We start from the raw sequence: 12,685 nt of genomic DNA, 5'->3' as shown, positions 1-12,685 counted from the left end.
GGTACATATTTTTATTTTTTTTGTATTTTAGATACTATAAATATTTGGTCTTTTTGATTGTTTATTGTAGCTAAAACATTCAAACTTTGAGTTTATTTTATAAATCAACAATTCCAGTAGCTGACCTACTCAACAGAGTGCCCTGGTGCAAATGTGGTGGTGTTTGGCTTTTTTTTCTGGGCCCGCAAACGGTAACTCAGTAGTAACCATTAGTAATAATATACATGCTGCTCTGTATAATGATTTTGGAAATAGATAAGATGAACCTTCACTAATAAAAGGCTCTGCTGCCTTAGGATGCTGCACCAATGGTAGTTCCACCCATGCACAGTTCTTAAAAGTTGATTTAATTGTCAAAGCTCATATAGTGCATACATAAGTTATATTACTAATTTCAGAATTTTTAACAGTGTATTCTTTGCGCATTGTGTATTTTTAGTATGTTTGTGAATCCAATGTACATTTAAAATTGCGAATTGAGTTGTCTCAATTAGGATTCAATAGATTCCTACAGACCTACTGTTTTGTGATTGGTTCAATTGGACAACTCCTCCATTTGCAATTTATTACCTGCAATGACACCTGTGAAACAGCTCTGAAGTGCCCTTGAGGCAGGAAACGCGTCAGCTGTAGCTCCTGGTTGCTGTGCCCTTTTGTTCTTTTTAATATACATTCTATTAAAATGGACGTTTTAACCATATAATTCTCTCCGGGCCTGTCTTTGATACCAAAATCATTTCTTTCTTTGTCACTTTTGGATATTCTGAATTGAGGGGTGGAATAGAGCGCCCCAGTGCTTTCAGCATCACGACTTGTGCCGTCGACATTGTTCCGGCACCACAGCGAGGCTGCACACTTTCTGTGTAAGTCTTACACGCTAACAAGGACTGGCTGCTGTTATCATACAGCAGGTGTTCAAGGAACCTTCCGAATCCTCATAAGTCATCACCGTTTACACAGGGCAAGTCCTGACAGAAGAGTGGTAAGCCTTGTAAAAAAAATTTCATTGTGGGACAGTACTTTAAGCTAGCACCGTTTTAGCCGCACGAGTGGAACTCAGAGTGAGTGGTCTTCAGGGTGAGCTTCTACATTTGTTTGTACAAGTACTTTCAGCCTACAGGTCTGTATAATAATTTTGGAAATTGATAGATAAGATGAACATACAACGTGCACTAATAAAAGGCTCTGCTGCCTTAGGATTGTACACATTCTGCATACGCCTACGTGTCACCAGGGCCCCCCTAGCACTTGGGCCCTGGTGCTACTACACATGCTGCACCAATGGTAGTTCCACCAATGCACAGTTCTTAAAAGTTTAATGTCAAAGCTTATATAGTCCATACATAAGTTCTATTACTAATTTCACCTTAGGATAAGCACTTATTATTCCTTAATAAAATAAGAAAGGACCTTTGTTTCTAAGAAGAAGAAAAAAAATTGCAGGATATATTTATTTGACCTACCGCATGTAGGTTGTTGAACTATTGTCAATCATTGCAAATTTTTCTATTTTCAAACTTTTTATTTTAAAGTAACATGATTAATGGGACATTGTACTGTACAATTGTTTTCCCCTTAATGTGTTTCCAATGGCTTCTTGTTATACCAAATGCAGAATATAAAAAAAGTACACATTTAGGCTTATTTTTGTATGTGAAATAGCTGTTTTTGCTAATTGAACCCACAACTCATTTAAATGGACTGAGCTTGCAGAAAAACCAGACATCCTTATTTTATCTTTTTCTCTGTATGCACATGCCTTCTTGTCTTTTTTTTATCTCTTAGTCGATACACAAAGGCTGATACTTAGATAGTATTCAAATAAATTTATAAATAAATTTTAAATTGTCTCTCCCATCCCCCACATAAAAGCATTCATATTTTTAGTAGGTTGTGATTTTAATAGGCAAATCAGCAGGCCTGCCCTTTGGCCAGGGTGAGAGTGGGACCTGCCTAGGAACTTGCACTTTGTGGGGCCCTGCAATGTCAGGGTATAAGAAGGTGCAATATACGTCCTATATTTAGTTTATGAATAAATGTTTAATGTATCAGGAGGTCTAATATATAGTGTTATTCTTTATATAGGTAACACTGTATGTTGGGTTTCAAGGAGGTAGGATCAGCACAACACCTTACGGCAACTGCCACAGAGAAATATGTAAAGTAGGTGCAACACCTTCCAGGCCTCCAAAGAAGATGAAGGTGGCCATTTTAAACAAGCAAACCTTTATTAGATGAACAATATTTCGGGACTCCTGTCCCTTTCTCAAGCAAATGCATAAAGGTACATACACACATTATATAAAGTATATGTCTAAAAGGGTAACCAATCACCTATTACTGGGAGGGGCTGTATCACATATCAGCATAATAAAATCAAGGTAGTCAAATTGCCCACTCCCTGCTGGTTAAAATTCGAATAACTATTAAAAACAAAAGCAGCAAAACACAATCCAAAACTGACACAAAATTGAAGGTTACCATACCCAGGAGTTAACTGACATTGAAAATTCTCTAGATTGTCCCACTGCAACACTTACCAACAAAAAAACTATAAAAATTGAATCCACTAGAATTAATTTTGTAAGTACATATAATACCATGAGTACACAGATTTTTAAATCGTCAAAAAAATTGGTTTCTACTTCAGGAAGCTTGTCCAGATATTTGTGAATTAAAAGAAATTCCAAGGGCCTTATTTTGTAAGGGCAACACTATAGGGAAGAGGTTGGTACGTGCCTATAAGCACAATACCAAAGAGACATTCGCACCTTACTTTGGCAAATCTAGACAGGGAACTTTCCCCTGACTGGGTTGTGCCCAATGTAATAGTGTTATAAAAGGACGTGTGATTTCTCACCCCTATACTGGTCGAAAGTTCAATATATCTGGGAACTATGCATGTGACTCATCATATGTGGTATATGCCCTTAAATGCCCATGTGGGCTCCTTTACATAGGAGAGATGACACAGAAAATCCGAGAGAGGGTTTGCAAACACAAGTCCACTATTAGAAATTAATCTACATCCCACTTGCCCGTGCTGGCCCATTTCCTTGAAATGGGCCACCAAACGAGCCAACTTAGATTTATGGTAATACTGTAGATAAAGTCCAAAAAAAGCCATGGGGGGAAGATAGAATTAAAGGGACATTTATACACTAGATTTTTCTGTTTTGTAGATTATCTATTTACATTGCCTATACAGGTTGTTGTTGTTTTTTTTATTAAATGTATAATTTTGCTTATTTTTAAATAACATTGCTCTGATTTTCAGACTCCTAACCAAGCCCCAAAGTTTTAGGAGAATACTGATGTATTCCTCCTCCACCTTGCTCCTGTTTGTGTAAAGGGTCTTTACATATGCAGAGGAAGGTGGAGGGGGCAGGGTCTGGTATTTAACCACTTTCCCTGGGTGTTCCTGATTAACCTTATAAACAGTGCTAAACTGGTAACTTCTAAGTAAGTTTTTAAACAGTTTTATACTGGATTTTTATATCCATATCTGTGTATATTATTCTTTATAGTAGTGTCTATTACATGCAGTTATATGAAAACGTGTGTATACTGTCCCTTTAAAGATCTTCTTTACAAAGATGCCAAGTGGATATGGCGTTTAAATACCATGTACCCTAAAGGCCTTAATAGAGACTTTAAAAGTATTCTCTTTTGAATATTTCTGTTAAGGTATATATTATGTTGTACAAAACATCATGGTAATATTGTGTTGGTTTTGGATAGTGTTTTGCTGCTTTTGTTTTTAATAATTTTTATATGTGATACAGCCCCTCCCAGTAATAGGTGATTGGTTACCTTTTTAGACATGCACTTTATATAATGTGTGTATGTACCTTTTATGCATTAGCTCGAGAAAGGGACAGGAGTCCCGAAACGTTGCTCGTCTAATAAAGATTTGCTTGTTTAAGAGTGCCACCTTCATCTTCTTTGTTCTCATACACTGAATGTTGGGGCACCGATGGTCCATACAGGGGAATAAGGGCGCTGGGCTTAGGGGCCCCACAAATTTGTTCTGCCCAGTGCCCCCTACAGATGCTTAGGGTGGCCCTGCAAATCCGTCATTTCAAGTGGAAAAATAAAGGTAAAGAAGTTGGTAAAATGGATCATTAGGAATATATTAAAGGAAATCAAATTTTATAGCACAATGTCCCTTTAAGCTATATCAAATAAGGAATATATATATATATATATATATATATACTGTATATATACAAATTAGCACATTTAAAGCATTAATGTTTCATTGTTGATATTCAATTGCCAAACATAAAAGCATCCAAAACAATATGTACAATCTATATATTCTTCTCATGGTATAGATCACCTAGGACTGAAATGCAGAATTTCTTGTATCTGTGTTGTGCAATGTAGGTCATCTGTGAGATGGAATCTGTAGCTTGGTGAGATTAAACCTCCTTACAAGAAACAATTCACAGATTAATGTATTGCTGCACAATGAAATTGTAGTTTAACGTACCTGATCAAATATGAAAATAAATCCTTATTAAATGAAAGTATGTGCAATAGCCGGTAAAGCTTCAATTGCAAAATGGATGTTAATAATACAGGTGCATGGTCAGAAAAAAACACGTTAGTCCTAGATTACAGATTCATGTGCTCTGTATGTATCAGGGAGAAAAAGTATTGTTTCAATTGGTAATCGTCACCATTTTATTGGCACTATAAATATGTAACTGGCTATAAGCACATATGAACCGACTTTCAAGTTGATATGTGCACAAACAAAACATAATGCTGTATATCTGTATTTCTTAAATAATATTTTGTACTGCATTATTTTTAAACTTTAACGGACATTGTACTCCCCCTTTAATTTGTTCTTACAGATTTATTTTATCTGCAGGGGTGTATTAAATTGTTTACAAATAGCTAATTTACCTTTTTTTTGTCATTTCAAATAGCTGATTTTTGCCAGTTAAAATGTCCTATACTGACAATTTAAATACTGTAGCATTGCCTATAGAAAATATATGCAAGATGGTAAGCGTCTCTGAATAGTTGTGTTTTCAAGGAGCGTATGAAACTATAAAAGGTTGGAGACAGTCTTATGGAGCGGGGTAGAGAGTTCCAGAGGACAGAAGCAACACGTGAGAAGTCTTGGAGGCAGTAGTGGGACATAGAGATAACAGGAGTGAGGAGACATAGGTTAGAGGTTTATAGAAGAGGACTGGTCTGGGAATATTTGGAGATGAGAGGAAATATAGTTGGGAGTGAGGCTGTTGAGTGCTTTGTAAGTTGGGGTTAATACTTTAAATTGTATTCAGGAGTGTATGGGGAGCCAGTGTAGAGACTGGCAGAGCGGAGCAGCTGATGTAGATCGGTGACTTGGGTGGATGAGTCTAGCTGAAGTATTCATAATAGATTGGAGGGAGGAGAGGCAATGTTTTGGAAGGCCATTTAAAAGTAGATTGTAATAGTCAATCCGTGAAAAAATGAAGGAGTGGATTAGTATGTTTGTAGTTTTTTTGAGTAAGGAAGGGACAAATTCTAGAAATATTGCATAGGTGTGCATGGCAGGATTTGGTAAGTGCTTGAATATGTGGGGTAATTGTGAGTTCTGAGTCGTGTGACTCCAAGACGGCAGACCTGGGGTGAGGTGTTGCCAATAGAGTCTCTGACAGTCAGACAAATGCCAGGTTTGGATGTCTCGAAGAGGGGGGAATAAGAAGCAGCTCAGTTTTGGACAGATTGAGTTGAAGGTAGTGTGAGGATATCCAAGAGGAAATTGGATAGTTGGTAATCTGGTTGAGTAAAGAGGGAGCGATATCAGGAGAAGAAAGATAGATGTGGGTCTCATCAGACTAGAACTTAAAGGAGGATATACGTTTTCCAAGGGAGGATGTATATAGAGAGAAAAGCAAGAGACCCAAGACAAAGCCTTTGCGTTAGTCCAACTGAGAGAGGCAAAGTATCAGAAGATATGCTGTTAAAGGAAACTAAAAATGAGCAGTTTGAGAGATATGAAGCAAACCAGGAGAGGGCTGTGTCTCGCATGCCAAATTAATGTAAGATTTTGAGGAGGAGTGGATGGTCAACTGTGTCAAAAGCAGTGGATACATCAAGAAGAATTAGTAAGGAGTAGTGGCCCCTTTGCTTTAGCTGATAACAGGTTTGAGCAAGAGAGAGATGAATTGTTGGAGAGTAGAGGATTCAGTTGAGCGGAGAAGTCTGTGAGATCAAAGTCATTTAAATTCCTGTTAGTAGTTACTAGATGGTGGTCACAGAGAGGAAAGCGGAAGTTAGATAAGTTGGAAACGGCACAAAGGTTGGTGAAGACCAGGTCAATTGAGTTGCCTTCACAGTGGGTTGGAGATGTTGTCCACTGGGACAGGCCAAAAGAGGTGGTAAGGGATAGAAGTTTAGAGGTATGTTAGGATTGTCAATGGGTATATTGAAGTCCCCTAAGATGAGAGAAGGGACATTACAAGAGAGAAAGTGTGGAAGCCAGGCTTAAAAGTGGTCCAGAAATTGTGATGCTGTGCCAGGAGGCCGATAGATAACAGTAACATGGAGAGCTACAGGGGAGAAAAGGTGGATAGCGTGAACCTCAAAAGATGAGAAAGAATGAGAGGGGATGAAGAAATCCTTGTTTTTCTCCTGGTTCGAAGAGTACAAATTAAGTGCAGGCCACCATATGACATAGAGGCTACAGTAGTTGAGTTAGAAGAGGAGAGTCAAGTTTCAGTGAGGGATAACCGTTTAAGTGATCGCAAAATTAATAGTTTGTTAATAGATGTGAGCTTATTGAATCTCTAACAACAGCAGCAGCAGCAGATGATCTGACTGGGAAATCCTTACTCTGCAACAGAGAGTGTATTTTAAAGGGCACAAGAGAATTACGATGTATTAACAGAAGTGCAGTTAAAGAGTTTGAGAGGGTTATGTGGGAAATGTTTATGAGTTGTCATTTGGGGTAGTGAGCAGTGGGAAGCAGAGGGTGGAGGTTAGGGTTAGGTGAGACATCCCCAGCTGCAAGAAAAAGAAAGATGGTAAGAGAAAGGACATCAGAGTGTGTCTTATGTGAGTGTTTAAGCTTAAAATCAGTGGCACATGGCTGGCTAAGGGATGTGAGATAGAAATGGAGTTCATATGTGTTGTAGAGGGGGGAAGGTAGAAAGGAAGGAGAGATATGAATGGTCTGAGTGCTGTTTGTGAAAGGAGGAGCTGTGACTTTAAGAAGGGAGAAGGTAAAGGCAGGGAGGTGTGTAGCATGTTTGCAGAGAAATTTAGGGAGATTAGAAAGTCTAATCTATATATACACATATAAACACATAAATACATATGTACACATTATATATATATATATATATATATATATATACATACATATATGTGTGTGTGCGCTTTGTTGCCCCTTGCTGTCTAGTAGATGAAAACATGAAAAAACATATTTATGCAATATTCATATTTAATAATGGTTTTAACTATGTATTTACTGTAAATATTTCACATTTCAATGTTCTGCACATAGGAGAATATGTTCTATGTACTTATTAATAGATATTTTTATATACTGTGTATATATATATATATATATATATATATATATATATATATACCTATATTTAATCCTCTCTATATATAGGTATAGATATACATTGTACCAAAATACCATCTGATATATGTATATAAATATGTATTTATGAATAACTAGAACATTCTCTGCTATGTGAAGAACATTGGAATGTGAAATATTCATATTTTCATGTCTGGTTATATCGCACTTGAGAATATGCAATCTGGCTTGCGCTTGAGTAGGGTGTTAGGTTTTTTCCACACTTTTTTTGCTCCATTGACTTCTATGGGGGAATAGGTTATTGCGTACGTAATATTCTAAGTTCAGCTTTTTACGCAAGACAGGTTAGCAAGCAAGTGAAAGCAGTTTACTTTCAACTTGTAATACGAATGCAACCAACGAGCGCAAAAAGCTTACTTCTAGCCCAGTTAAAGGGACACTGAACCCAAATTTTTTATTTCATGATTCAGATTCAGCATGCAATTTTAAGCAACTTTCTAATTTACTTCTATTATCAATTTGTCTTTGTTCTCTTGCTATCTTTATTTGAAAAATAAGACATCTAAGCTTTTTTTTTTTTTTTTTTGGTTCAGTACTCTGGACAGCGCTTTTTTATTGGTGGATGAATTTATCCACAAATTAGCAAGGACAACCCAGGTTGTTCATCAAAAATGGGCCGGCATCTAAACTTACATTCTTGCATTTCAAATAAAGATACCAAGAGAATGAAAAAAATGTGATAATAGAAGTAAATTAGAAAGTTGCTTAAAATTTCATGCTCTATCTGAATGAGGAAAGAAAACATTTGGGTTCAGTGTCCCTTTAACGCTAGAGTGGGAGCAAATGTGGCCCTTAGTGTAGTTTTCAGGAGGTAACTATTTCAAGCTTCAGTGGTTTTAATGACAGAAGCATTTTGGTCTTGTGATCACTGGAAAAACACTAACAATACCATATGAAATTATCTACCGAAAACAAGTGCAAGCTGGGAATCAAACCCTAAATTTGATAATGGAAGTAAAATATATATATTTTTAAATTGACACTCTATCTGAATCCTGAAAGTTTAAGTTTTTCTTTCATATTTCTTTAATACTACAGTATTATTTGTGCACAAACAGAAGTTCCCTGCTAGTTTCCATTTAATTTCAGCTTTTGCATAAACGTCTTTCATGCATAGTAGATCTGAACAATGTAAAATACATTTTATTTCAGGGCTGTAATTTAACCAGACACAGACTAAAACATTATTTTTGCTTTGCTCGCATCGATCACAAACTTCAAAGTGTTGAACAGTTTATGAAAATTGAATGGCAGAAAAACTTTGGATAAAGCCGGCATTAACCCCTTAACGACCAAGGACGTACGCCACACGTCCTCAAAAAAAATACAGTTAATGACCGAGGACGTGTGGCGTACGTCCTTGGTCTGGAAAGCAGCTGGAAGCGATCCTGCTCGCTTCCAGCTGCTTTCCGGTTATTGCAGTGATGCCTCAACATCGAGGCATCCTGCAATAACCCCCCTTGGCCATCCGATGCAGAGAGAGCCACTCTGTGGCCCTCTCTGTACCGGACATCGATGGCCGGTTTCGTTGGTGGGTGGGAGCCAGTCTGGGAGGCGGGTGGGCGGCCATCGATGGGCCGTATGATGTGGAGGGGGGCGGGATCGTGGGCGGGAACGCCGGGTGCGCGCGCGGGTGCGCACGCGTGCACGAGGGTAGGAAGCGGGTGGGAACCGCTACACTACAGAAAATTTATGGGAGAAAAGTGGCAGTGATTGCCAAATATATATATATATATATCGATCTAAGAGATCTGGGAGGGGTGGTGGGTTGGTCTTTTGGGGGGGGGGCAAGCTACACTACAGAAAATTATTTTAAAAAAATAATAAAACAATGTTTTACTATAAACTGGGTACTGGCAGACAGCTGCCAGTACCAAAGATGGCTACTAATAAGTTAGAGGGGGATGGGTAAAGAGCTGTTTGGGGGGTATCAGGGAGGTTGGGGGCTAAGGGGGGATCCTCCAGAGCAGCATATGTAAATATGCCTTTTTTTTTATTTATGTTTTATCAAGGATAGCTTTTTTTTTTAGTACTGGCAGACTTTCTGCCAGTACTTAACATGGCGGGGACAATTGTGGGGTGGGGGAGGGAAGAGAGCTGTTTGGGAGGGATCAGGGGGAGTAATGTGTCAGGTGGGAGGCTGATCTCTACACTAAAGCTAAAATTAACCCTGCAAGCTCCCTACATGCTACCTAATTAACCCCTTCACTGCTAGCCATAATATACGTGTGATGCGCAGCGGCATTTAGCGGCCTTCTAATTACCAAAAAGCAACGCCAAAGCCATGTATGTCTGCTATTTCTCAACAAAGGGGATCCCAGAGAAGCATTTACAACCATTTGTGCCATAATTGCACAAGCTGTTTGTAAATGATTTCAGTGAGAAACCTAAAATTGTGAAAAATTTTACTTTTTTTTTTATTTAATCGCATTTGGCGTTGAAATGGTGGCATGAAATATACCAAAATGGGCCTAGATCAATACTTAGGGTTGTCTACTACACTACAATAAAGCTAAAATTAACCCTACAAGCTCCCTACATGCTCCCTAATTAACCCCTTCATTGCTGGGCATAATACACGTGTGGTGCGCAGTGGCATTTAGCGGCCTTCTAATTACCAAAAAGCAACACCAAATCCATATATGTCTGCTATTTATGAAAAAAGGGGATTGCAGAGAAGCATTTACAACCATTTGTGCCATAATTGCACGAGCTGTTTGTAAATAAATTCAGTGAGAAACCTGAAGTTTGTAACAAAATGTGTGAAAAAGTGAACAATTTTTTTTATTTGATCGCATTTGGCGGTGAAATGGTGGCATGAAATATACCAAAATGGGCCTAGATCAATACTTTGGGATGTCTTCTAAAAAAAAATATATACATGTCAAGGGATATTCAGGGATTCCTGGAAGATATCAGTGTTCCAATGTAACTAGCGCTAAGTTTGAAAAAAAGTGGTTTGGAAATAGCAAAGTGCTTCTTGTATTTATTGCCCTATAACTTGCAAAAAAAAGCAAAGAACATGTAAACATTGGGTATTTCTAAACTCAGGACAAAATTTGGAAACAATTTAGCATGAGTGTTTTTTGGTGGTTGCAGATGTGTAACAGATTTTGGGGGTCAAAGTTAGAAAAAGTGTGTTTTTTTTAAATTTTTTCCTCATATTTTATATTTTTTTTATAGTAAATTATAAGATATGATGAAAATAATGGTATCTTTAGAAAGTCCATTTAATGGCGAGAAAAACGGTATATAATATCTGTGGGTACAGTAAATGAGTAAGAGTAAAATTACAGCTAAACACAAACACTGCAGAAATGTAAAAATAGCCTTGGTCCCAAACGGTCAGAAAATGGAAAAGTGCTGTGGTCATTAAGGGGTTAACATTCACCACCAAGTGTCGTCAGTGGGGTAATAGTAGTTTTATTTAACAATCTATGAGCAGGAATTAAAGGAAACTTTGTAAAACTTAAAAAAAGAGAGTCAGACTGTGTTTACCTAAAGGGACAGTAAAATTAACCTTTCACGATTCAGATAAGGCATGTAATTTTAAACAACTTTCCAATTTACTTTTATCATCAAATTTGCTTTGTTCTTTTGGTATTCTTAGTTTGAAAGCTAAACCTACATAGGCTCATATGCTAATTTCTAAGCCCTTGAAGGCCATCTCTTATCTGAATGCATTTGACAGTTTTTCACAACTAAAGGGCACTAGTTCATGTTGGCCATACAGATAACATTCTGCTCATACCTGTGGAGTTATTTAAGTCAGTACTAATTGTCTGAAATTCAAGTCTGTCAAAAGAACTGAAATAAGGGGGCAGTCTGCAGAGGCTTAGATACAAGCTAATCAGAGGTAAAAAGTATATTAAAGGGGCATGAAACGCATATGCTTTCTGAAAAGCATATCTAGCTGCTGATTGGTAGATGCACATAGATACCTCATGTGATTGGCTTACCCATGTGCATTGCTATTTCTTCAACAAATTATATCTAAAGAATGAAGCAAATTAGATAATAGAAGTAAAATGGAATGTTATTTAAAATTGTATTCTCTACCTAAATCATGAAAGAACATTTTTGGGTTTAGTGTTCCTTTAATATAACTATGTTGGATATGCAAAACTGGGGAATGGGTAATAAATGGAATATCTATATTTTTAAACAATAACATTTTTGGTGTTTACTGTCCCTTTATTAATCCAGTGATGCCCAAACCGCAGCATTATGGCCTTTTTCTTTATAAATAATTGCAAAACATAATTTGAAGCAAGTTTTGTTTTATGGTGTTAAAGCAAAAACAAATTGTATCACATTTATTAAACCATGAAATGGACTAGGGGTCAAAAACAAGTATTTAATCACATTAAAGTGACTGAAGTGTTAAGTACTCTGCTGTAGACTCAATGGGGTCTATTTATCAAAGCGGTCAACTGAAAATACGCTTGAAGCTTGCGTCATATTTGTTGCGAGATTGATCCGCCGTAGTTATCAAAGCCTCAAGATCGGCAAATGTTGAAATTTGTGACGAAAAATACGATCCCTCGATCTCAATCCGACGCAGATCGATGCGTGCATCATTACAGATGTTTCAAATTCAGATTCAACTCTATTTGACCCTTTTCCCAATTTATCAAACATTTAACAGGTATGCTCGTGTCTATTATGGGAAAATGCAAGGTTCTACATTTTGGAAGTAAAAATAAGCAGGCAATGTATTATTTAAATGGGACAAGACTTAGCCAAACAGAGGAGGAAAGGGATTTGGAAGTAGTAATAGATAACTATCTAAAGATGGGTGCACAATGCAGTGCAGCGACTTCAAATGCTAATAAGATACTAGCATGTATTAAGAGGGATTGATTCATGGGAGGAAAGCATAATTCTGTCACTATATAAAGCCCTGGTAAGACCTCACCTTGAGTATGGAGTGCAGTTCTGAGGACCAATCGCAAAAAAAGATATTGCAGAAATAGAAAAAGTTCAGAGAAGGACCACAAAGCTAATAAGGGTATTGGAGAATTTAAGCTATGAGGAGAGGCTAGCCAAACTGGGTCTGTTTTCTTTAGA

The sequence above is a fragment of the Bombina bombina genome, chromosome 3 (assembly GCF_027579735.1).
Source record: "Bombina bombina isolate aBomBom1 chromosome 3, aBomBom1.pri, whole genome shotgun sequence".
Taxonomy (NCBI): domain Eukaryota; kingdom Metazoa; phylum Chordata; class Amphibia; order Anura; family Bombinatoridae; genus Bombina; species Bombina bombina.
This window is presented reverse-complemented; position numbering follows the sequence as displayed.